The sequence below is a fragment of the Mandrillus leucophaeus genome, unplaced genomic scaffold (assembly GCF_000951045.1).
Source record: "Mandrillus leucophaeus isolate KB7577 unplaced genomic scaffold, Mleu.le_1.0 Scaffold454, whole genome shotgun sequence".
NCBI lineage: Eukaryota > Metazoa > Chordata > Mammalia > Primates > Cercopithecidae > Mandrillus > Mandrillus leucophaeus.
Window position 1 is genome coordinate 3,307,512 of NW_012104854.1, and position 26,471 is coordinate 3,333,982.

Sequence of the window (26,471 nt, forward strand, 5' to 3'; positions counted from 1 at the left end):
CTGTATTCCAAAGTTTACTTACAGGAAAGCACTGGATGGATTAACAAGGCATCTCGAAGTTCTATGGTAGACAAGGTAGACTAATTTCTTACTTCATGCATATTCTGCCACAATATCCTCAAATAGTTTGTTCTTAAGCAAAGCACAGAAGTGCATTTCTTTTTTTTCTTTTTCTTTTTTTTTTTTAAAAGCGGTTATGGGCAATGTTTAAAATAAATATCCATAAAGCCAGAAAAGGAGTTTAATATTTAATAGTTCGCCTGTTGCCAAGGTTCTTTTGAATATTGAGTACTGCTACTTAAAGTAGGAATAACAAAGTAAAATGCTATTTTATATAATACTACTCAATACCCAACAAGTTACTGGTCTACTAAAGAGTAAAACAAATCAAAATCCCAAGGTTTTTTTTTTTTTTCTCTCCCTTTGAAGAATCAATTCTTTATTACCATAGGACAAGTCTGGAAAATGGAGATCAGCTAGAATATTTATAAAAGGCAGACTTGAAATGTTTTGACTGCCATTTCTTACCTGATTTTCTTTGCTTTGATTACTAGTCCCCACCTATTGGTTCAATATTATCTACTTTATGAATCCATTCTGAGACTGACTGTACAGAAGAAAACTTGGTGACACCATCCACTGGGACTTGAAATTAAGTCACCAAATCAGGCTAAATTACCCAGCAATTTCTGCCTTTCTTAGAGTTGACTAAGGCCAAATCTCATTTCCTTATCCCCTGGTCCTTGCGTTGCAGGAAGGAGGGAGTGCTAGAATGTTCTTGGATTCATAGGCACACCATTCCACATTACTCTTGCGTCACACTATAACTTAGACTCCCTTCTTGAGATGTCTTCTTGCAACAATCAGACTTGTGGATTAGATTTCCCTGTATGCAAGATGTCTGAAACACATCTGAACTTGTATACCCCTTGAACATTGTTCTTTGGACTGTCAACTATTCTCTCTCACAGTGCTTCTGAAATGTAATCTGTGGACCACCTGTAACAGATTTAAGGACATTTCTTAAAATCAGACCCCTAAGTCCAATCTAAGACCCATCAAACAGATAGGGCATTGGGTCCTGTGAATCTGCATACTCACAAACTTTCTAGATGAATCCTCTGTTCATTAAAGTCTGAGTGTAAGTGCTTTATAAGAAGTGTTCTATTTAACAAATCATCACAATTTTAAAGACAGTAAAAAAGAGTGGGCTCTTTGAGCTGCAGAGAACAATTAAAGCAGTTTTGGGGGAGGCCAAGGCCACAATCCTTGTTGCTAAACATCTAGAGTAGTAGCATTAATTACAAAGATTTGATTAGATTCCTCTTTGATCCTTTTAACTTTGAGGCTCAGAAAATGACCAAATAAAAATAGTACTTAATCACTGAAGTCTGATCAGTCACATTGGAATTAAACATTTCTCTACCTAATTAGTTTCCTTATCAAATCAACCTAACCCAAGAACACTGTTTCTGTTACCATCAATCCATGCTGTATGTGAATACAGTAGAGTGTTCCTGACGATGGGTTGAAGTACTACTATCAAAAACATAATCTTTATATTTTTATGACTTCTTAAATGTGTATATTAACTTGGCTGGAAGAGATTCCTCATGTTTCTATTTTATACTCTTTTGTCATTATAAAAATAAAAGTTAAACCACATAAAATTAAAGATTAATAGTTGTATTTAAATGGCCCATTCTCCTCATTGATTTTTATCACTTAATTGTGGTGAACAGTATACATGAGTCTGAGTCCTTTCCTTCGTTTTGAATAGAAATAGTCTTAATTTTCTTTTTCATTGTTTAAATTGGTAGAGTAGTTTAAAAGACTACAACCGTATTTTCAAAGTTAAAAAAAGATAAACTTTTTGAATGCAAGTGTGTCAAATTGTTTAACAAAAATACAGTTCCATATAACTAACCAATAAGGATCAATTATTAGTTCTAATTCTTCAATATTTCCCTGTGTTTATGAGAACTCTACTTGGGAATAATGTTTCAATAATTCACTTACAATGTTCTTTATGAACATTACTCTCAATAACATTCTCTCTCTAGATTTTAAAATTATTATCTGAAGATAATAATCATTTCATAGAAGGGAAAGAGAGAAGAAGAGAAACAAATGGCAGTAGAATGCTTATCTCACTTCTCAGGCTATAGTCTAACACCAGGAAAATAATGTTTAAACGATGGCATTGAATCTGTACACAAACAGGTTTGATAAAGTTTTACTTTTTTTAATTGAATCAACTCGTGGGTTCAATAAAACTGAAGAAATTCAGCCAAACCGATTAACAATCACCAAATACACAAATTCAGGTTGTTTTTGTAAAATCTTTACCTTGCCACCAATTGGGTTAGTATTGAGTAGAAAATGTTCTTAGTGTATTTTTCAACCAATTATTCATTAAAATGTATTATGGGTACAATATTGACAATCTATTTAGAATGAAAGCTAACTCAATTTCAGATAGTAAATCTAAGTATCTATGTTTGCACCTTGGCTACATTCTGCCATCAGTCTGTATGAATATTTTGGTGTTATATCTTATACCATAAAGAGATTTAGCTACACCCAGTAGCCTATTAAATATTTTAAATATAGGCTTTAATATAGTTGAAATAATTGTACTCTCTTTTAAAAAATTCCAACTGAATATGTACATAATAATGATCAGCATGAAGTATTTATCAACATTAAGTACTATAAAAATGTAAAATTTTAGTGTATATTACTTTTAAAGGTTCTTGACCAATAAAATATACTGCAATAGAATATTGAGCATATGAGAAACTCTAACATTGACATAGGTAGAGTACACTACAAAATAAATTCTCACTTTATTTACATGTTTTACTTATTTATCCAACATTCATGTGCACTAGTTCAAACAAAATCACAGCAAATAAGATAGATGAAAAGTGACACTTTTTTAGTCTTTTCATTGAGATATGATTTAGAATATTTTCATGTGTAAACTAAGTCAATATGCAGACAATTACTCACATTTTACTAAGCAAAAGAGTAGCAAATTTTACTGAGTGCACAGTCCCTGATCTCAAGGACTCACACATCTTAAGAGAATAATCATAGTAAGCAAAATAATAGAACAGGTTTCACAAACTACCTTGAGTAGAAGGCTTGTGTCCCATGGGATGTTAAATGATGTGTGAAACATGTATTCCATAGAGAAATACATATGGGAAACTCTGCATATTATGAGGTCTGCTCTTAAAGACTCATGATAAACACAAAAACTGAAAAGGCTCTGACTATTTCTAGAATAAAACAAACACTTGCTTAATTTTATTAAATACATAATTTTCCAATTTTGTTGACCCTAGAATATTCTTTATCCCCTACCCCCTTCAATACACTCTTACCACTCTGCAGGGCTAGTTCCCTCGGAACATGGTTTAGGGATAATAGCAATAAAAGTATAAATTAGGGAAAGTGATTGTATACAAGAAGTGATTACATCTGTTGGTCAAGGAAGGTCTTAAATATAGAAATGCCTGGGATGGGTCTCGAAGAATTAGCAGAAATTTGCTAGATCCAAAAGAAAGAAGTACAGTCTAGACAAAATGTAAGAACATATGTACAAACATGGGTAAGAGCCAAGAGCTGTGGAAAAAGTGAAATGTACTGAGTTAGAGGAGAGCAGTAAGAGTTAACCCTGAAAGAATAGGCACGAGACAGATAATCACAGGTCTTGTATATCTTGCTTAAGGAGGAGTTTAGATGTTAAACTTTACTGTGCAAAACTTAAAAAGCCATGCGTATTTGCCAAATATATAAAATTGGGGAAAGTTTAGAATTAGCATTAAGATCAATGACTCTGATAAAAAGAGAAACGATTTGAGTAGGATGATACTGGAATAAGAACTCGAATGGCAATATATAATGTACCATAAAGTTTTGAAATGGTTGTTAACAAACATCTTTATTTATTCAATATTTTCTCAGCATCTTCTGTGTTCCAACAACTATGCTAGTCACTGGGGATATGAGAGGGAATAATAAAGAGTCCCTAGAAATTCAATTTATTGTGAACGATGCTCATACAAACAGATAAAATATAGTGAGGTGCATACAATTCCGTCATTTGACACTCTGTACTGTATAGCAAATGTTTGGTTAATTTTTTTGGATGTGTGAAATGGATGAATGTTGGAGGTAACATCAGTGTTCTATTAAAATACAAAGAAACCTGATGCAACATTCTGATCTATTTTGCTTGATAGTAAAATTTTAATACAGTCTTTTAAATTGTGAAATAAATAAAATATTCAGATACATTTTTAAGGTAAGACTCAAAGACAAAGAAATTTTGTGATTGTCTTTTCTTTGTCCCTAGGGATATTTAAGTTAAAAATTTTTAAAACGCTACATAGATTATTAGGAATCTCTACAAATTTTTCAAAAGAGGAGTAAAATGGTCTAATTCAGATTTATAGAAAATCATACCAGATTTCTTGCTAATACTAGTATATAAATGTATATTGAGCCCTTTATCTCATTGACGCTCCTTTTGCTCAGATCTTTTTGGAACTCCTCCTTGGCTACCACCTTCAGAACCCACAGCACGCGACTCAAAAAGCTTCCTAATTCTTTACTCAGTGTCAGTGTCCTTAGAGTTGCTTTTCTGATTAGTGCTTTAAAAAATAATCCTTTGGATGGCTCTTCTGAACCACATAGATATTGCATATGAATACTGACCCATGCCTTTAATTTTTGCTGCAGCTGCCTTGCAGTCTGTCTGCATTCATGGCTGGAATGGTGAAATGAGAAGATCGAAAGATTAAAATGGACCAAGGAGTTGGAAGTAGGCTTTTAATGAGACATGCTAAAATCAGTCTTGAGTAATGAGAGTGTCACTGTAAATAGAGAACCACCGCTCACAGAGATAACTTAGAAGGTAAGTAAGAGGCTGGAATGCACAAATCCTGTTAAGACATTAGTCATACTACTTCATTTTATTAACTCTCAGATTCTCAGGTTGTAAACAATAAATATCAATATATACCGACACAAGTCAATTTTCCATTGCTTATATTTGTCTTCCTTTCATGATACTTTGCTAAAATTGTTTTTCAACTTTTGCACTTATTTTTAAGCTGTGTCTCTGTTACCTCTCCTGTAGAAATAAGCACACACATGCATACAAACACATGACACCTTCAAACAGTGAATTCAAACAAAATTTCCAAAAGGGTTGATATAACACCTGCAGAATAATGTATTTAAAAGATGAGTATACAGGCAACAGATAGACATTAGAGGGCATAGTAGACATGAGGAAGTCTATACAAGAAAAGTAAGTCTCAAATGCATTTAAACAGATTGTTGGTATTTAGGATACATACATATACATATTATATATATACACACACAATGTACATATATATTCTGTATTGTATAAGTTTTGATCATTGAAACTGCAAGATAAAGACACTTGAATGAAATAAGATGAAAGTGTGGGAAGCAATACTGCAAAAGGAATCAATTCAAAGCAGTGAATTGTTACAGCTAATTCCTTTAAATAGGTTTTTGCACTTGACAGATATCATAGAAAATGGATTTTTCCCTCAAAATAAAGGATGACAAACATTTCTGAAACTTCTTTTTTCCTTAAGGACAATTTTAATATAGATGAAAGAGCTTTAGATAAATGAGTTAACAAAAAAATACTACTTAACCATCTGCTAGAACATAATGTGATACATTTTTGACACCTCTTAGCTTCTTTAGCTGAATTTCAAAATGCAGCCATTAGTATTAAGAACAGGTACTAAGGATTTTCCAAGTCATTTTGTTATTCTCATCAATATTTCTAGTATTCTTTTAGATCCCTTCACTCACTTTCTCTATTGCTTTCTATTTCCTGAAGTTTTAAATAAAATTTCCCTTCTGTTTGTCTTGTAGGAAAAATCATCATGCTTGCCACATAGAATATAAGTTGTAGGAGAAACACAGTGGGAGACACTGGTTAAGGGACAAAAGACATTAACATTTTAGGTGATTGTGAGCTCATAATTTTTCCGGAACACAAGTATTGCATGGCTACTCTTATATACTAGATTATTAAAATAGTTATATCTTTGCCCTACCTGATAAACACTATTGGTATAAGTGAATATATTTTTAATATTAATCCAATATATTTCATAAGAAATATTTGATTTGCAAAGTAATCTGGGCATTAAGATGATTCCCTATCTAAATACTTGCATGGTGACAATGAGGACAAATCTACCCTCTCTCTAATGTAGTTTCAGGCAAGCTATACTCATATAATAAACAACCAGAACATACAATCAAAACCAATGCATGAGTGTAGGATGCAACTTAAGTCAAGAGCCAAAGAGTAAAAGATAGGTATGGGTTTTGAGAAGGGACTACACTAAGCGTAATGTATTTAATTTGTTAATCTGTGCTTTTGCGACAGTCTGGGAGAATAGGCCATGCTACTTTCTTGCTTACAACCCAGCAATGGCATTCTATTATTCATGGGGACAGGTACAAACTACTTACATAAAATATTATGGCCTTCATTAGACAGCCTTTATCTAATTCTGAAATCATATCTCCCACATTCCCCTGCCTTGAAATGAATACTCTTGAAGTACGAACCATTTTGCAGCTCTTCACCTACACCATGGTATCCCAGGTGCTACATTCTGATCATGATGCCCTCTGTATCAGGAAGGCACTGTTTCCTCATTTGCCAGGTGGACACATACTTTTATAAGACTCAGTTTAGCATATTAGTAGTAGAACTACCTTCTATATTCCCATGTGTTCTCATATATCTCATTTTTATCTCCTTCAAGCTTTTTGTTTCTCAAATAATAACTAACATTTTTTAACCTGTTGAAAATGGCTAGTAATTTTTGAGTGTTTATTTTGTGCTGTGTTAAGTGTTTTATAAGTCATATGCTATTCAATCACCACATAAACTTTATTGAGGTAAGTACTATTGTTATTGCCATTTTACACATGAGCAAAGTGAAAAAGACTTATCAAAGTCATATACTGGTTAGTTCTAAGACCAAGATTCGACACAAGGCAACTACAGGGGCTGGCCTGGCTTATCAGTTTACGAACACACTTCTTCCTCCAACCTGAGTTGCTTCTATACTGGATTGCCTCATTTACAGCCTCCCAAGACTTTTCTCCATTCTCTCTCTGTCTTCTAACTCAGAGGCATGGTAGTGCATTTCTTACAAATCATAAAGACTTTCAAGAAAAGGAAGAGAAATCAATATAAAATGTGGAAAGAGTACCAAAAGAGAATTTGGGCTTGCAGAAGTCTCCCTTGATTTCAGAGCCTTGCACCATTCTGACTGCTCATTTTCCAGAGCATAGACAACAGACTGTTTCAGATATCTTTTGAGAAATTGCCCAGTAGTCTACCCATTGGAATAAGTGCCATCTTTCTTCATCCCAAACTATGACCTTGAAGGCCACATGAAGTTTTTTTTTTTTTTTTTTGACATGCATGACACAAACTGAACCTACAAACATAAAATATTTGTTAATTTGAAGCTTCTAGTTCAAGAAGTTCCTGTAAAAATATAAGAAATGAATTGGAACAAAGATTCTTTTTGGTGAAAACTCTTCTCTCATTATGAAAGATCACTGGTCTTGCTACAGACGTAGGCTATGAACCATTTTGTGTTCATTCCTCGTGGGATTTATTCAAAATAATATTTGACTACTTTTACTATACATGTTATCTTTTCCTCACCCCTTCCACATTTGGAGAGCCTCCAGAACTTGGAAGCAAGAATCATTTTCTACAACTCATGAGGACAGAGTACATTCCTGAAATTGCCAAAGTGCTATAAACTAGCCACTTAAATCATAAGTGAACATGATCACTTACAGAGCTAATTCCAGAAGAAAGACAATCAAGTAGTGCACATCATGGAAACATGTAAACCTAGAGAGATTCAGGAGAAACCTTGACCCATCACAGTGGTTTATAAAAAATGTTCATGAGCTCTGTGTATGACAGTCTTCTTGCATAGGCACAGTATCTTTTCCTTGCATGGGACCAACTATATAGCTAATCACGTAGTACAATGAAAGAAAGCCTTTCAAATAGGACTGAAGTGCTGGCAAAGCACACAATGAAGCCTTGAGATAATTTAATGTGACTAAACTATATGCCATAACCTTCAATCCATAATGATGTCACCATGTCACAAAGTTTTTGCTTGTTTGTTTTAGAGATGGGGTCTCACTTTGTCCTCAGGCTGGAGTGCAGTGGTACGATCATCGCTCACTGCAGCCTCAAACTCCTGGGCTCAAGCAAATTCTTCCTGCCTCAGCCTTACTAGTGGCTGGGACTACAGGTCCGTACCACTATGCCCAGATAATTAAAAAAAACAAAAAACAAAGAACAAAACAAAACAAAACAACAAAGAAAAAAACCTAAGAGATGGGTTCTCGCTATATTGCCCAAGTTGGTCTCCAACTCCTGGCTTAGGCAATCCTCCTCCCTCAGCCTTCCAATTAGCTGGAATTATAGGTAGGAACCACTGTGCCACACTGAAAGTTTTCATGTAAATACTAGTTCCAGGAATATAAAACTACCTCCAACAAGAGAATGAGAGCAACATTGTATATGAGTTTCACATTAATGGTTTCCTTTTCTCTCCTGTCATTGCTACTTTCTTTCCCCCTCATATAAAAAGTTACTGGGAGGCATAAATTTTCATTAATAACACAACTCAGCCAAAGCATTCTCACTGAAAAGAATTAGCAATCCAGGCAGGGTACCGGAAAGTGAATCTCAAATGAGAGTACTTCACAAGGAAAATTACAAAGGAGACTATAATTATCAATTTCTTTCAATGCTGTTCAGCTTAATAGCATATAGAGAGAAAACTGTTGGGAAATTGACTTGATGCGGATTTATGAATTGGTAGGACGAGTTTTAAGAGATCAACAACAAATTGCTCTTGTAGCCTTAGATCACAACATGAGCCACATATCGTAAGTCTCAGGAGCATGCAAACAATTTGTCAGAAATCATTCTCTGAATGTTTTTTTAAATTATATTTTATTTTTACTTAATGAAGGATGATTTCTGCAGCTGGATTATATGTTTCTTAAAGGTGCAAGCTCCTATATTTTTATATGTACCAGGACTAACATAGTGACACTTGTTCATAGCTCAAAATCTACTTGCTGATTAACTACATTTTCTGTCATTTTCATTTGTCTTGTTATTTGTCTCATGACAATTTTTACCTCTGCTCACTTCTGCCCCAATATTCACCATGAAAAATATCCTGCATTTTAGTTACATTAACAGAGTCACTGTTAATATACTTGGGTCTCTTTTTCTTTTCTTTTTTTTTTTTTTTTTTTGCATATAAACATATACTGCCAAGATCTGGAGCAAACACTTGGTCATCCTCTCACTGATCTTGTTAGAACCTGAAGTTCCCCTTCCAAAATTCACTTGCCATTAGGTGGGATCCTTGCTACTTGCTTCTCAGCTCTGCTGGTACCTGTCTGATGACCACTGACAGGTTCACCTAAATTTTGATAGACAAACTCCCATCCTCCCACATCCTACTTCTGAAGCTTCCTAGATTAACTGTCCACTCTTGAAGGTTTGCCCTGGCTACAAATGTTAAAGTCATTGCTTACCTTGAACTTTGCTCAAAAACTACATACTCTAAAAATTGGAGAAGAGAAAATCTACAAAAAGCTATGAAGCATCAAGTAGTACATGCCTATTCTTGTAGGATTTGAGATACAGGAGCAAGCTGTTAAAGATATATAGAGCCCAAATGTGAATTATGATTTTTGCATTACTAAATTGCAATGCAACATGATTTATTCAATAATTATCCATAAAATAAAATCTTGGCATCACTGAATGTATATATACGCTCTATTACAACAATTCCAATAGTACTCTACAAGATTATTTTACATTAATTTGCAAAAAATAGATGATGCTTTAACTATGAAAATAATGATATTAGTAAACTCAAAAAGGCAATCAAAATATATTCCACCATGATGTTATAGCTCTTTCATCTGATCTTCTGGAAACAAGCATTTAAAAGGATGGGAAGGAGAAAACTTAAAAAAAAAAAACAAACAAAAAACAAAAAACCTCTGCACATGCTATTGTTTTCTTGAATCTTCACCATAACCCCAAAAGTTAGGTAATTACATACTCATTGTAAAGTTAAGGATTCTGGGCTAAAGAGATTTAGTAACAAGTTGACAGTCAATAGGGATAGTGATACGCTTCAGCTCATTGGTTAGTTGTAAAAAATACATGAGAGTTGAATCAGTTTCAACAAACACTGAACATTTTCTATGTGCCAGAAAAAAAGTCTATGTCACCTCATTTTATGTTTCCAGGTAGATGAATGGACATTTAGTATGAATATTAATATGGAACTAGGGTCCCATGTAGACTTTTTGCTCCTTAGAATCAGAAATAACATCTTCTTCACAGTTGTATTCTTAGCACTAGACAATATTCTCAGTCCAAAAATGGTACCAAGTAAATATATTATTTATCAAATAAATAAATGATAATCTGGCATTCTTATAAGACAGTTGCCTAGAAATATTTGAAGCTTCAAAATATTTATATTGTTAAGTAATATTATTGTATATGCTTTGAAATTTAAAGTGAAGACAATATGTTCGCATATTGTTACTATAAAAAAATCAGTCTTCTGAGATCATATTAGATAACTTATAAACATAATGCCATATATCCAATAAAAACCAATAGTTGACGCGGAAAAATTATTTTAAGAAGGCATATTACACATTCATGTTTTTCATAAGCTGAATAAATGAGGCATATATTTATTCTTCTGTGTCTGATGAATTTACTTCTATATCATAGTAATCATGGTTTTGTAATTTTTCCAATCTGTAAATCTGAGTGTATCTTTTATTTTTATCTATTGTTATTTTGCCAGCTATCCCTTTTTGACACTCATAGTATATCTGATTTAAACAGACTTACCGCCTTTTTCTAACTCCCTGCAGTCTGGAAAACCAGATAATAGAACCAGTTGAAATTATTCTTAATATAGGAGCAAAAATTTTTTTTTTTTCTTTTTTCTTTTTTTCTTTTTTTGAGACAGAGTCTCACTCTGTCGCCCAGGCTGGAGTGCAGTGGCGCGATTTCGGCTCACTGCAAGCTCTGCCTCCCGGGTTCACGCCATTCTCCTGCCTCAGCCTCCTGAGTAGCTGGGACTACAGGCGCCCGCTACCGCGCCCAGCTAATTTTTTGTATTTATAGTGGAGACGGGGTTTCACCGTGGTCTCGATCTCCTGACCTTGTGATCCTCCCGCCTCGGCCTCCCAAAGTGCTGGGATTACAGGCGTGAGCCACTGCGCCCGGCTAGGAGCAAATATTTTATACACAACATTCACATAAGATAATATCTCTTCTAAAATCTCAGAGTCCTTTTAGGATCTTAGTTATTTTCTTGGGAATCAAGGTTGCAAAATAAACGACCTTTGGATAAGTGAAATATTGAACTGTTTGCAAAACTATCTGAGAACTATTAGCAAAATATAGCTTATGTCTAACTTAAACATATTTCCCAATACTAAAACTCAGCCTTGCAGTGTAGGTGACTTTTAAAGTCCAGATTATAGAATGCTTGCTCAAAGAGAAAGATGCTATTAGAAACATATATAAGAATACAGTGCAATAGGCGAAATGAAAGCCAAATAAATAATTTCATGTAATACATAGTAATAGAGAAATGGGAGAAACTGAAAGTCTTCCTGGTGTGTAATCAGAAAAATGATCTTTTAATGAAAAGATACTATATAAAATATAATGTATCTGTAACAGGAAATTTTACTCCTCCCTCTGGGAATTAATTCCTCTACTATGCCGGTATTTGGGAAGAAGTGGTACGATAGATAGTATACCACACTAATGAATTTCTCCCAGTCTGGAGGGCAAGTATGTGGTTTGTGTGTGTGTGTGTGGGAGGGGTGGAGGAGTGTGAGGTGAAGAAAAGGTAAGTGAGCAAGAACTCAGCTTCGTCATACAAACAGACTAAAAATGTCTAGAACCCGTTGTATCACTTCCCGTTTACTTCAACCTAATTTTTTTTTTTAAAAAAAAAACTCCACGATCTCTAGTTGTTTCTAGTGTAGAAACAACTAGAGAGTATTGAAGATACAATATAACCCTAAACACTTGGGCATAAACTCATTCTTGCCTGTCTTTCTTGTTTATCGTCATAGTCTTTTTTTTTCTTATATGAAGAAAAATCTACAGTTTGCCACAAATATTTGATTCACTTTTGTAACAACATAAAATGATAGAAGATAGTACTGAAATTGAAGTTGATTCTAAAGGAATACAAATCAAAATAATGTTCCGGATGGGTTTTTTGAAACATATTACACAATATTGAGATAATAAGACAATTCTTGATCTGCCTCACTAGGAGCCTAAAGTGCTATGCAAGCAGCATTTTCCCAGTCTCAGTGCTCTCTCCCCACCATTCATCTCTCACTAGCATTTACTTGGGGGCTTTCCAAAATGGTGTTTCCTGGCCATACAGGGTATCTTCAATTTGTATTTACTCCATTAAAAATAGTAACACATTTTGTATCAAACAAAGTCCTCATAACTTAGGTTGGGCACATACTATTTTTTCTTGACTGGAAATAACTAAAAAATGAAAATAAAAAGAAACGTTAGATTCTTAAAGATGCAAACAATTGCTCTAATGAGTAACAAATATTGAGAATTGATGTCCTGAAAGATCGGGCTCATTTCCCTACAGCTGAGGCACCAGCTGGTCTGACTTAGCACAGTCTGCGAATCAATGTCATTGTTTATATTTGCAGGGATGTGGAGAGGAGAGCAAGAGGATAGTTTCTGAGAGTCTAATATGGACAAAAGTTACAAAAACATCAGGTTCCAAAGGCAAGTAGTAATTCCTGATTATATTTGTTAATGATTCTCAGGCAAAGAAAAGTAATTGTTGTGCAGTCTATGACATTACAGCAATGGTGACAGCTCTACATATTTATCTCGTTGAAATTTTTCAACTACTCTGTGAGTTATTAGATGTCAGCAGTCCATTTTACAGATGAGGGAACATAGGCTAAAAGAGTATCAGTGACTTAGTCTAATGTGACAAAGTCAGTACCCACAGAGCCAAGATTTGAAGCATCATCTGTCTCCTTTTAAAATTTATATTCATTCTCCTCTAATGTTATTTCTAATCTTAACACTATTCTTTATCTTTGTTTACGTTAGTCCTAAATCATGCTGCCTTCTAATCTCATAGAATCAGAGTAACTGAATGGACTTCCTAGAGAACCTGACTCTATCCATTAGGGTTAAATGAAGAGAGAACAGTCATATAGCTGCCATTATAATGGTTAGTAACTGTTGCAGAATCCCTAAGGTGAAATTATTTCAGTTCAAATAATACAGAATTATGGTAGATAATTTGATTTTTAACAATTTTTTACAAATAAAACAAAAACCAATGCCGTTATTTTCATTTTATGATCAACAAAAAGGGTCACATGCTAGAATAACATTCATCATGCTCTAGCTAAAAAAAAAAAAAAAAAAAAAAAAAAATTCTTATACCTGAGTTTGCAATGACATCTCACTTTTGAAAGAGATCAAGCACAGTTGGTCCACAACTGAAGACCACAAATGGGGGAAAAAATGGAGTTATAAGTTTCTGTCACCTTTCTCTTCAATCATTATTTTAGAGGGCTCCAAAAATTCACATAGATTACACATAAATGATTTTTTAGTTTGTGCTATTATTTATTGAAGGGATAAAAATTTATCATAACTCTTACTCAGACTCATAGGATATCAGTGATGAAAATATTTTTGGGCATTTTCTAGTCTAATTACCTCCCCCTACAATGTTTAAAACAAGGAAACAGTGGCTCAATGAAGTAATGTGGATTCATAGATTAACTTGGTTGTGAGTAGTAATTAAGTTCTGAGCATTTTTCCAAGGAACTATCTATTATGAACTAAAAATTGAAAAATGACCCATCATAGGATTTCTAAGCCATCTTGGTGACACCTTAAAGAGCAATACTTCTTGACATTAAGTTTTGCAAGACAGTATATATCTACAAATTGTGGGAACTACATGCAGGGTTAAATATCCTGGACAAATAATACTAGGGTTAGAAGATGACATTTAGGTTCTGGGTTACAAAAGACACTTCTGATATACACTATTATCCTCAGGGAATGATTAATAGCATTATTTTTTTCTCTATCAAAAGTTTCTTGGTTTGGGCAACAAATTTTATCATTTCACAAGTTACCCTTGTCTTTTTTATTGGTATCTATAATTATTTACCTAGATATGTAACATCAGTTATTAAAGGAAAAATGTCATTGTATAGGAGAGCTTAGCCATTACTTTCAATTTAGTGTGAAGAAATTTATCAAATCTCTTTTATCTGATGCCTAAACTATAATTGATTTTTTGAAGGAGTTGAATGGCAGAACAAAAGAACACTGGCACCAAAAGGCCAAAAATATATAAATAAGTAAAAAAGAAAGAAAAATGGGATGAAGAAAAATGAGAAAAATGTTCACCTGTCTTCCAATTTTGCTCATGGATAGTCTGGATTATAGGTATACTAGGATTTTTCATTTCTATTGAGAAAAAGATCAAGCAATGTAAATTAAATAGGAGGGTTTTAGCCTTGAGCATTAGGGGCAAATGGCCTGTAAAAGGTCATGTGAACTGTCATAAAGGAAAAATCATGGGCATTTACTTGACCTTACACAGACAAATATATGTACGTGTGTGCTATTGTATACAAAAATATTCACTTGAGATGGTTTCACAGAAGGGGAGAGAACCAAGATGAGCCATTGAAGAGTTTTAGAATTCAATCATAAAAGCAAATTGAAAAAAACTCATAATGATTTACTGAAAATAAGATAAGCCTATGGTAGCTGTTTTAATTGAGTGCATTTGGCAGGGAAAAATATCTTTAACAGAGCCAATAAATTTAAAGCACCTTATATTCACTCCTCCCTGTCACAATAAAGATAATTATTTATTTATTTAAAGTTAGAAGAAATGAACCTGTTTTCATCTTAATATACTCCACATCATGCCTGTATAAGGAGGAAATCCATAAGTCATAGAGAATCAAAATGTTGCTAGGGTTTTCTGCAGATTTATCAAGACAAAACATTTCTCTAACATTTAAGGTTGGGAAGCAAATATTTTGTTCAGGGAAACTACCTCACAATTCTAGTAGTTTATGGTATGAATCATTATTTTATAACACAATATTTCAATATTTCCCCATGTAATTAAATTAGCAAATACATTTTATACAACATAGGATATAAGCTAAAGAGTGATTGGCATAAATTCTATTCCTATGTTACAATATAATTACTTTGCTATCTCTCTGTTTGTCTGCCAAGAAAGTAGTTATGATCAGAAGGGTTTAGCACATTTACTCTGATGTGACTATGACACATTTTATGCTTTTATCAAAATATTTCATATACCCCATAAATATATATACCTACTATGTACCCACAAGAATTATAAATTAAAAATTAACAAAAGACAGCATTCCATTTCACTAAAATTGTGACGTTAACTCAAAGTGTTTTTCTCTTTTATTAAACTGAACACTAGGCATGAATAAAATTATCCAGCTATCTCTGCATCACATGCATATTGTTAAACTATAGAAATGGTGTTATAAATTGGTTAAAAATGACTAAAATTATTGTTTATACAAAATTAATCCAAACTAACTCTGCTGATAAGATACAAAGGCAAAGTGGGTGGATTTGTCCTACTAATAAAAATAACTTAACCCTAGCTGACTCTTAACCTCAGATCTTTCTTCTTTCAAATCATATAGTAGAGTAGCGTACAACATAGTAAAAACAATATTGATATGAGAAACTTACAGATTTGGCTTTCCCTATGATGAAAGGCTTATAATATATTTTTTAGTCATTGGAATTCTTCTTTGTTAATGCTGAAATCATATATCTAACATGAACCACAATTCCTTAAATACCAAAGCATGCACTTTCTCCTTCAAAAGTTAGCTCATGAGACTGTTGCTTGTTTGAACAACAAACTGATTAAAACTAGAAAACTAGAGTAAAATTGAAGAAGTAAATATTTTTATTACATATTATTATTTATTTTATATTATTTTTAATGAGTAAAAATTGGTTGATCCACTGGAATATTTTTAAAGAAGTCTAATTCAACACAGTGCTTCTTGGGGTCATAGATTGCAAATAAAAGTCACATAAAAAATTAGTCTTTCCCTTTGAATCATATATTAGAGTAGGAAAGAACATAATACAACTGTGTCGACATGAATAACTAACTGATTCTGCTTTCCCTGTTTGAAAGGTTTATAACATATTTTCAAGTCATTGAAATTATTTCCAATGCTGAAATCATACGTCAAAATAATATACAAAATATGCAATATTGTATTACATTCACAATGCATTTTGTTAACAACTTTAAAAAAAATAATCAGGAAAGTAGCAGAATAGAAAGCTCAAAGCCCTTTTATCCATCACAGAAAACAAACACTAAAATAAATAGATAAACTTTTAGACTGATTCATATAATTTAATAGTATCTCTGATAGTCAGAAATCTACAGAAACCAAGCAAATGCCCAATCAAGAAAAAGCCACATTAAAAATGGTAAGAAATTTCATAGTGTTTTACTTGCCTTTGCCCCATTCTTTATCCTATGTAGTGCTTCACAGGTGGAAGATGTTGGCCCAATACCCAGTTCCCTCACTTGGGCCAGAAAGAGCAAAGTAGATCATATTTGCAAGGTTATAACCAGTGTGAGCACTGCCAAGGCACTGGTTTTTCACCCTCCTTACTTGGAGCTCAGAAGAGGAAAAAGCGGCATAATTTGGATCTTAGGCTAGAAATCATGTAAACCAGTGGCATGCATGCAAAAACTACAGGACAGAGGGGCAGTTGCAGGTCCACAGAAACCCTAAGGTAAGAGATTATTGGGAAAATAATACAATAGAACATCTAAGGCTCCAAGAAGAAGCTGAGTTGAGACTCCTTGAAACGTAAAAGGGTCTGTGAGTGACATCAGCAAGTTGTTAGATTAGAAAGCTCTAGGCCCTTGTTTACCCACAGAAAGTTTAAACACGGGAGACTGACTAATACAGGTTTTTTAGGAGCTCTGGAAAGCAATCACAGTTCTACAGTGTGTATAAGAGAGAAAAGCATAAACACATGCCCAGACAGAATATATGCTCAAAAAAGGTCTGAGAGGACTTTATGTGTTCATAGTACATTGATTAGTAAGGTTTCCGCTGCACAGAGCCAGTCTGCAAAAACTGGGAGATGTGGTCTCTTTTGTAAATGACCAAATTTCAACAAAAATATCATAAAGCATTCAAAGAGATACGGTAATATGGTCCATCGAAAGGAACAAAGTTAATCTTCAGAAACTGTCTTTAAAGAAATACATCAGCCTCACTAGATAAGACTTTAAAATAATTGTCTTAAATATGCTCAAAGAGCAAAAGAAGAATGTGGAGAAAAAAATTCAAGGAAGTAGAGAAACAATATATGAACATAATTAAAATATTGATAAATATAGAAGTCATAAAAAAAGAACCAAGCATAAATTATGGAGTGGGAGAAATACAATATCTGAATTGAAAATTCACTAGAGTTGTTCAACAGCAGCCTTGAACAAGCAGAGAAAAGAAACAGTGAACATGAAGAAAAGTCATCTAAAACTATTATGTCTGAAGAGCAAAAAGAAAAAAGAGTAAAGAAAAGTGAACAGAGCAGAACATAAGGGACTTACAGTAAACCAGTAAACAGAGCTGTACACATTATAAGAATCCAAAAAGATAAAAGAGAGATAAAGGGGTACAGAGATTATTTGAAGAAATAATGGCTGAAAATGTTCCAAATTTGAGGAAATGCAGGAAATCTATAAACCCAAGAAGCTCAACAAATTCCAAGTAGAATAAAGAGATTCAGAAGAAGAGATATTACAATCAAATTTTTGAAAGCTAAATATAAGGAGAGAATATTGAAAGCAGCAAGAGAAAGAACACTAATCATGTACAAGGGACCCTCAATTAACCTATCATTGAATTTTTCAGTGGAAATCTTGCAGACCAGAAAGCAGTAGGATGATATATTTAATGTGCTAAAATAAGGAAAAAAAAAAAAAAAAAAAAAAACAAAAACCAAAAAAACCTGCCAACCTAGAATCTTGTATTTGGCATAAAGCTTCTTCAAAAATAGGGAGAAATTAAAACATTACCAGACAAACAAAACTGAGACAGTTAATTACAACTAGACTTACTGTGTATGAAATGCTAACAGGAGTCTTACAACTTGAAATGAAAAGATGGTAGGCAGTAACTCAAAGTCATATGAAAATATGAAATTCTCCAGTAAAAATGAACACAGGCACAAACACAAATAACAGTATTATTTTAATTTTGGTTTGTGACTTAACTTTTTATTTTCTACAGGATTTAAAAAAACAAATGTATAAAAATAATTATAAGTATACGTAAAGGAATACCCACTATGTATAGATGTAATTTGTGAAATCAATAACATAAAGAGAAACTGGGTGAAGCTCTAAAGCAGTAGAGTTTTCCTGTGCATTGGAGTTAGCTCGGTATGTGAAAAAGCTCTGGAGATTGATGTTGGTGATAGCTGTACAATAATGAGAGTGTATTTAATCCTACAGAACTGTACACTTGAAAATTGTTAAAGTTGTAAATTTTTTGTCATATATATTTTACCACACTAAAACAAAGAAAAATTTATTTGAATTTTGCTAATTCCTGATAATATGGCTTCATAGGCAATCATACCATAAGACAACATAGTATTAAATGATGCACACACAAATTGTCTCAACAACATATCATCCAGGATCTCACACTGGAAACTAATAGTACTGGAAATAAATCAACCATTACATAGCTCACCAGAGGAAATGCCTGGGAAAGTGATGGAGCTGTCACACTTGCTGCATGGTTGAGAGCCCTAGGCCCTCTGTCAAGATCATGCTGCTCTCCTGGATCATTTTCATGCCTGTTGCCCATGTGCCATCCCTAGTTTCAAATGGCTGAACAAATAATTAGTTTTCCCAACACACGAATGGGGTATGCAATCATTCTCTGCAACAAATTTGAATCATCGCCATTCAGCTGTGATTCTACTGTCATAAGATAGGTTGGTACCCAATGAAACAGGACAAAACTTGATAGATTCTCATGTATTAATTAACTAATGGGAAAGTCAAAAAAAAATAGATGTTCAATTTTAAATTAAATGGGATTGCCAGACTTGAAAACAATTAATGACATAAGGTTTTATATGAATTATATATATAATTATATATATTACATATATGTAATAACTAATATACAAAATATAAGAAATATATAACATACATTACATGCAATTTTCTTTATATATAATATATATAATTTTCTTTATATAATAGGAAATTATAGGTTTTTTAAGCCTTGACTATTCATTTAGTGGAGGCGAACAAAGTTACTATGCTTCTTAATGCCTCTTCTAAATGTCCATGTACCCTTTTAACTTAGAGGAAGGAATTGTTGATCTGGTATAGCAATGCCATCTGTCTTCGTTAATTTTCTGTTGCTAAAATAGAATACCCAAGACTGGGTAATTTGTAAAGAAAATAAGTTTAGTTGTCTTACAATTCTAGAGGCTGGGAAGTCAGAGTGTATGCTAGCAGTTTCTGGCATGGGATTTCATACCGTGTCATAACATGGTAGAAAAATAGAAAAGCAAGAGAGTGCGTGTAAAAGAGACCAAACAAGAGGATGGCCTTACTTTAACAGCCTGCTGTCTTGGTAAATAATCCAGTCACTTGAGAGCAAGAACACACTTACTCCCTCAAGAATTAACAGGATAAAACAAGAGTGGCATTAATCTCTCTCAGTGACTTAATCACATCTTAAAGATCCAACCTCCCAACGCTGCTACACAGGTAATAACATTTTTCACACGTGAATTGTGGGAGAAACACTCAAACAATAGCACCATTCTTACCAGTTATAGCAAAGTTAATTAAAACCACAGTGGGATACCACAATATACCCAACAGAACAGCTAAAACAAAAATCTCTGATAATGATTACCAAGTGATTATAAAGATATAGAGCTACTGGAACTCTTATACTATGTCAGTGGGAATACAAATTGGTATAACTCTTTGGGAAGGCAGCATCTATCTATCAACAAGCTTTTAAGCCACATAAACACAATTACACAGCAAGAGAAATTTTCACACACATGTCCCAAAAGATATGTATAAATACATAAGGTCCAAAATCTGGTCATGATGAAATACATTGAAAATTAAACTATTGTCACACATAGGAATCTCATATACACAATATTGAGACCAAGAGGCCGACATAAAACAAGTGTAAACACTATTATTACATTTATGAAACTCAAAAGCAGGCTAAATAATCTATAGTTTTAGAATTCAAGAAAGGGGTTGCCTTGTGAAGGAATGGAATTTGTGACTTGGAAAGAAAAAAAGGGCCCTTGCAATGGTGTTGATTATGTCTTATTTCCTAATTTGAGCGGTATTACACAGTGTTGTAGACATTCTGATAATTCATTTAGCTATTCATTTATGATTTGCACACTGTTCTTATGTATGTTTCGATACAAATATTCGCTTAACCTATGATACATGGTTATTTTATATACCAGAAAACAGAAGAGACTAAAGTTGAAAAAATAAAAGTTACTTCTTATTCCACTAGTGCATTGACTTCAAGTATTTTATTTTTTAATACGTAGGTTCACACAGGAGTAATTACTCAGCATTGGTAGTTTTTCTAGGTTAACACAGATTATCAAAATATGTTAAGGAAATCAAGAAAATCTTGAATAGACCAATAACCATAGAAGCATGAGAAATTAAAAAAGAAACTATTAGACCCAAGATAATCTTTGTCTTAAGTTTACTATTAGGTTGTCCTAATACTTAAAGAACAAGTAATTTCCATGCACTACAAAAAATCTTAGACCACAGCAAACAATTTATTTAAAAAAAAAACAAAAAAAACCTTTCCATTTATTTCTTCAACAAGATTTTTTCCCTTGCAATTGTAGAATTAGTGCTTCTTTTTTATTTATTTTGGTCTCTTGTTTTCATAAATAATTACCTATACATTTGTTTCTGTTTTCCATACTGGTCATATGTTTTCTCTCATTGCTTTTACAGTTTATCTTTGCCCTCTGCAGTTCTGAAGAAACTGAGTGCTCCTTCAGTTTCCTTTGCACAAATCTGATTCTGTTCTTTATTGCCTCCAAAGACAGATATCATTCTTCTGTAACATGTTGGTTACTTTTCAATTGTTTGTACTTTATCCAATCTCTGTGTTTTTTATTTCTGAGTCATTCAATGCATACGCAAGGATGGAAAACAATTTTCTAAAACATTTTTTCTGGTTTCTGTATTAATTCTTGCTTTACATATGCTTTTCTTCTGAGATTTTAATTTTTCATGTCAAGTAATTACTACTGACAACCAGTTTTGCCTTAATGGTTTTGTTGTTATTTTTTCTTTACTGATCTGAGATTGTGACAAAAATCTATTGAAGTGTAGGATTTTCTAACAGACAAGTGACAAGATTGACCATTAGCCCTTGGTTCTACTGATAACTTGTTTTTTTTTGTTTTTTTTTTTTTTTTTTTTTTTTTTTTAGCAGAAACCTTCTCAGCTTCACGGTTGAAGAGCAGATTGTTATGAAAAAGCTCAGGACCAAATTCCAATGAGTAGCAAGCATTCTATTAATGCAATTTTTCTAGAATGTTGGTGGATGGTTCATCATCTTTCCCCACTCTGTGGTCTTCTCACCTTGATCTGATAACATCTCTAGAGCCTCTCTCTCTCTCTCTCTCTCTCTCTCTCACACACACACACACACACGCACACACGCACACTTGTGAGCATGCACACACTACTACTGTCTCTATTTCCACTATTGTAACACCTACAATGCTTTTGGGACTATATCTCTCTTTCCTGGGACATAATGCATTACTGTAAGTTCTTCCTTCCTTTCTTCCATTTTCAGAGGGATCAGAAAAAGTAATCACCAAATAAATACAGATGTAGAGGCATTGATTGAAGAAAGGTGCCCATGTATGACTGCTTAATTTTCTGAGTGATACAAATCTTGGATCTTTCAGTCAGGGGGAAGAAGCATAGAGTCTCTCTACATTACTTAAGGCCATAGGTTTTCTTTACTTCCGTTTGTGAATTTCAATTTAGCAATGTAGAGTCTTCCCAGAAACTAATAATAGGTTGACTGAAAGTGTCAGTTTTGAATATTATCATAAAATGTCATCTTTCTCTGGGCGCTTACAGCCATTTTAAGCTAAATCAAGCACTGTTAAGCTGGTAGAACTTAAAAAAAATACTTATTTCTGACATCTTAAACTATGATAAAAAACATTCCATCAGCATAATTTTGAGAAAAATTCAATCTTCCTTTAATGTTTACTCACAACCAAAAGCTATTCCCGAACATCTGTGTAATATTACTTTGACACAGATGGTAAAATAGTTATTAATAAAATAGCACATGTAAATATTTGGATCCATTTCAGTAGAACTGAGAAAGCCACAAAATCATCTTACAAAGTAAATTTTCATTGCTGACTCAATGTGCATTTTACTTTGCACCCAAAAGTGCTGCAATTTTCTTTGGTAGTTTTGAAATAACAAGCAACGTTTATTTTCAAGCCCCTTCAATGTAGTGTGGAAATGAGTTCGTTTTTATTTCATAGCAGGCGAGGATCCACATTTATCTCTCAGAATTGTACACAGGTTGGTATACTGCTTTGAACTGACAAGGTCTAGTCTCCTAAATACAATTTAACTTACCTTTTCAAAGAATAAAAAAATGAAAAAAGAAGAGACATAAAAAAATCTTGAGAAAGTTTTTCAAAAACACAACACATACTGAATTTTTACAAGTCTTGATGTCTTATAAATCAATGTAGAATAAGTCGTTGCTACAGGCTTCCAAATGTTTCCCCCAATTTTTTAATGTCAGTTGTTTCATACAACTCTTTTATAATTTTTGTCATTTTTCATTTTTCTTGCACCAGTTTCATTTTAACAATTTGGAAGTTGATCTTCTTGTCCCTTGGACCATAAAACAGGTTTGTTACTGTGTGTTCAGGAAGCCAAGGCTACTATGAAAAGACCTGGACTAGGAGATGGAAAACCTAGACTGAGTGTTACACTTGTATCACATGAGTTTTACCAGTGCTGTATGGTCAACTGTCACCCGTCTGTATGGTCAGGCTGGTGTCAATCTCTAAACAGTAACTGGTCTGCATCATGAAGATTTATGGAGATTGGGAGAAAGTATGAAAAATGTTATAGAAATGAGGTAATTTGTTGTTTGTAGAATGAGGATAAATAAGAATAAAAATATAAATCTGTATATTTTCTATCTTCTTTTTATCATTTTTTTCTAGCAATTAATTTTTAGTAATTTTACAAAAACATTCAATCTGCAATGCATAAAAAATAAACTGACTCTTAACTCACAGAGAGTCTGAGAAGTACTGAGCTCTAAGACATCCAGAGAGCCAGTTAATGTCTCACAACCTGAATTTCTTTATCTGTAAAAATATGAATAATGAACTCCACTCTGCATTTTTTACAGAGTATGTGAAAACTAAACACAATTATGTGTTCATAAGCTGTCAATAAATATAAGGTCTCATATAAATATATAGTCATCATGTATTAAGTAATAATTATTTGTGAAGTAGCATGGTGTCTCAGCTAAAAGAAGCCTGGCATATATTAGATACTAAAGGTTTTTTGACTTTATAAATAAATACAAAAGTAGAAATTTTGGCAATGGGTACAATTGTATACAAAATAACTGTCTCATGGAGCAGCATATGATTTAAATGCAAGTCACATCATCTGTTAATAGCAAACTTTCTTCCTCTATAAAACAAGGATAATTATCACTACTAGTTTCAGGTTGAGGCAAGGAACAAATAATACAGTAAAGTATTTAGTGGTTAGTACTTGGTACATGAAAAGTATTCAGTAAGTATTAGTCATATCTTTAAGTTCTTTATGCTAAGAAAACTACTGAATTCTTTATATGCAATGTCTTAGTTAATTCTTATAAAAATTTAACCAGATAACTATGATAATCTCCATTTTAAAATAAGGAAACTAAGACTCAATGTCAGCAACTTCCACAGTCCTACACAGCTACCTTAAATCCATGTCTGTCTATAAAAAAGTCTGGTCAAGTTTCCCACAGAATACCGCCTCCCGAAAGTCTTCCAAGTCATGAGAATAAATTTCACAGTCTACATTTTAGAAGCTTTCTCATTTTTATTTATAAACTATGAAGACTTCCTGCATAAGACACAGAATCAACAGATTGCCCGAAACATAGAAAAAGGGGCCCACTTACCAGTTTGAATTGTTGGGTTCTTCATGCTGGTGGTGGCCACTTTTGGTGCTCTGCTCTGAGCTTCTTCTCATAACCCTATTTCCACGCTGCCAAAAAATAGGAAATGAAAAGAAAAATGACAGTCGCTTGCTTCAAGAAGGATTTTAATATATTAATGGCCATACCGGTAATAATTAACATATATAGTATTTGTTTTATAAATGTTTGAAAGAAACACAAAAGGGATTAATTCACTTCACGTGTTTGTGATTTTCCATTTTGAAGGTAAGGATATTGTTACGTTTAATTGGAATTCATAGAACATAACAATCTATTAAACTTAATCATTAAATTATCTTCTCTTTTATTAAATAGATGAATAAAGGAAACTCATGTTTAAAGCCATTCATATATCTGAAGATCTGTGTACTGAAACTCCAGAAGGCAAAATGGTATTTTGTTATAAAGTAATGAGGAGAAAACAGACCGGAAGGAGAAAAGGCTTGCTGTGTCAGTAAACCTTCCATTTCAAAGGTTAAAATTTGACAATGTGGTCAGCATGCAAGTCAAAGATTATTCCTTGTGGTTTCAGTATTTAATATATTGGAAAAGTCAAAAATAGTGATGATTAATTTATAAAGGAAAATTTAAACGCAATCAGTTAAAAACTGTAATCTGCTTTTGGAATTGTAAAATTGTAAAAGGAAATGAGATGTTCTTTTCAGGATTAGAATATGACGTTTCCATTTTCTTGATCAATCATTTGCTTCTTACCCTATACCACACCAACTCCCTTCTGTGACCCACAGAAAGAGAGAAAGATAAGTTGGCAGAAAATAGTAGAAACAATTCTAAGATAATTTTCATTCACTCAAAAGAACTATAATGAGAAAAAAATGCTTTCTGAAAATTAATAGAATGTCAATCACTTTCCTTTAAACTTCATATTTACATATCAGATTTCCTCCACGACACTGCCACTTTTGTGACCAATGATAATGGCAATAATTATGTATTGTTTACACTGTATCAGGAACTGTTCTTAGCATTTTGGGGTATGATCTAATTTAATATTTACAACAACCCTGGAAGGCAGGTGTTATTAATATCCCTACTTTTAACAATGAGAAAAATGAGGTGCAGTTTAAGTGAACTATTCAAGATCCGCAGCTAGTAAAAAAACAGAGTAGGATTTGAACTTTTACAGAACCCATTCTGATTTTATTTTATTTTATTCATTTTTTATTATACTTTAAGTTCTAGGGTACATGTGCACAACATGCAGGTTTGTTACATATGTATACATGTGCCATGTTGGTGTGCTGCACCCATTAACTCATCATTTACATTAGGTATATCTCCTAATGCTATCCCTCCCCCACCCCCCACCCCACTATAGGCCTTGGTGTGTGATGTTCCCCTTCTTGTGTCCAAGTGTTCTCATTGTTCAATTCCCACCTATGAGTGAGAACATGCTGTGTTTGGTTGTCTGTTCTTGCGACAGTTTGCTGAGAATGATGGTTTCCAGCTGCATCCATGTCCCTACAAAGGGAATGAACTCATCTTTTTTATGGCTGCATAGTATTCCATGGTGTATATGTGCCACATTTTCTTAATCCAGTCTGTCACTGATGGACATTTTGGTTGGTTCCAAGTCTTTGCTATTATGAATAGTGCCACAATAAACATACATATGCATGTGTCTTTATAGCAGCATGGTTTATAATCCTTTGGGTATATCCCCAGTAATGGGATGGCTGGGTCAAATGGTATTTCTAGTTCTAGATCCTTGAGAAATCGCCACACTGTCTTTCACAATGGTTGAACTAGTTTACAGTCCCACCAACAGTGTAAAAGTATTCCTATTTCTCCACATCCTCTACAGCACCTGTTGTTTCCTGACTTTTCAATGATCGCCATTCTAACTGGTATGA

The 26,471-nt window shown here is 33.4% G+C and overlaps 1 protein-coding gene across 1 annotated transcript in view; it reads right to left on the reverse strand.

Annotated features, from left to right (window-relative positions):
* LINGO2 (leucine rich repeat and Ig domain containing 2) overlaps positions 1-24,644 on the reverse strand; it is a 519,406-nt gene extending 494,762 nt beyond the window's left edge. The window contains exon 1 of the mRNA XM_011994380.1: positions 24,559-24,644. The gene's annotated coding sequence lies outside the window, so the exon portion shown is untranslated. The remainder of the gene's footprint in view (positions 1-24,558) is intronic.
* Between the last annotated feature and the right edge of the window lie 1,827 nt (positions 24,645-26,471).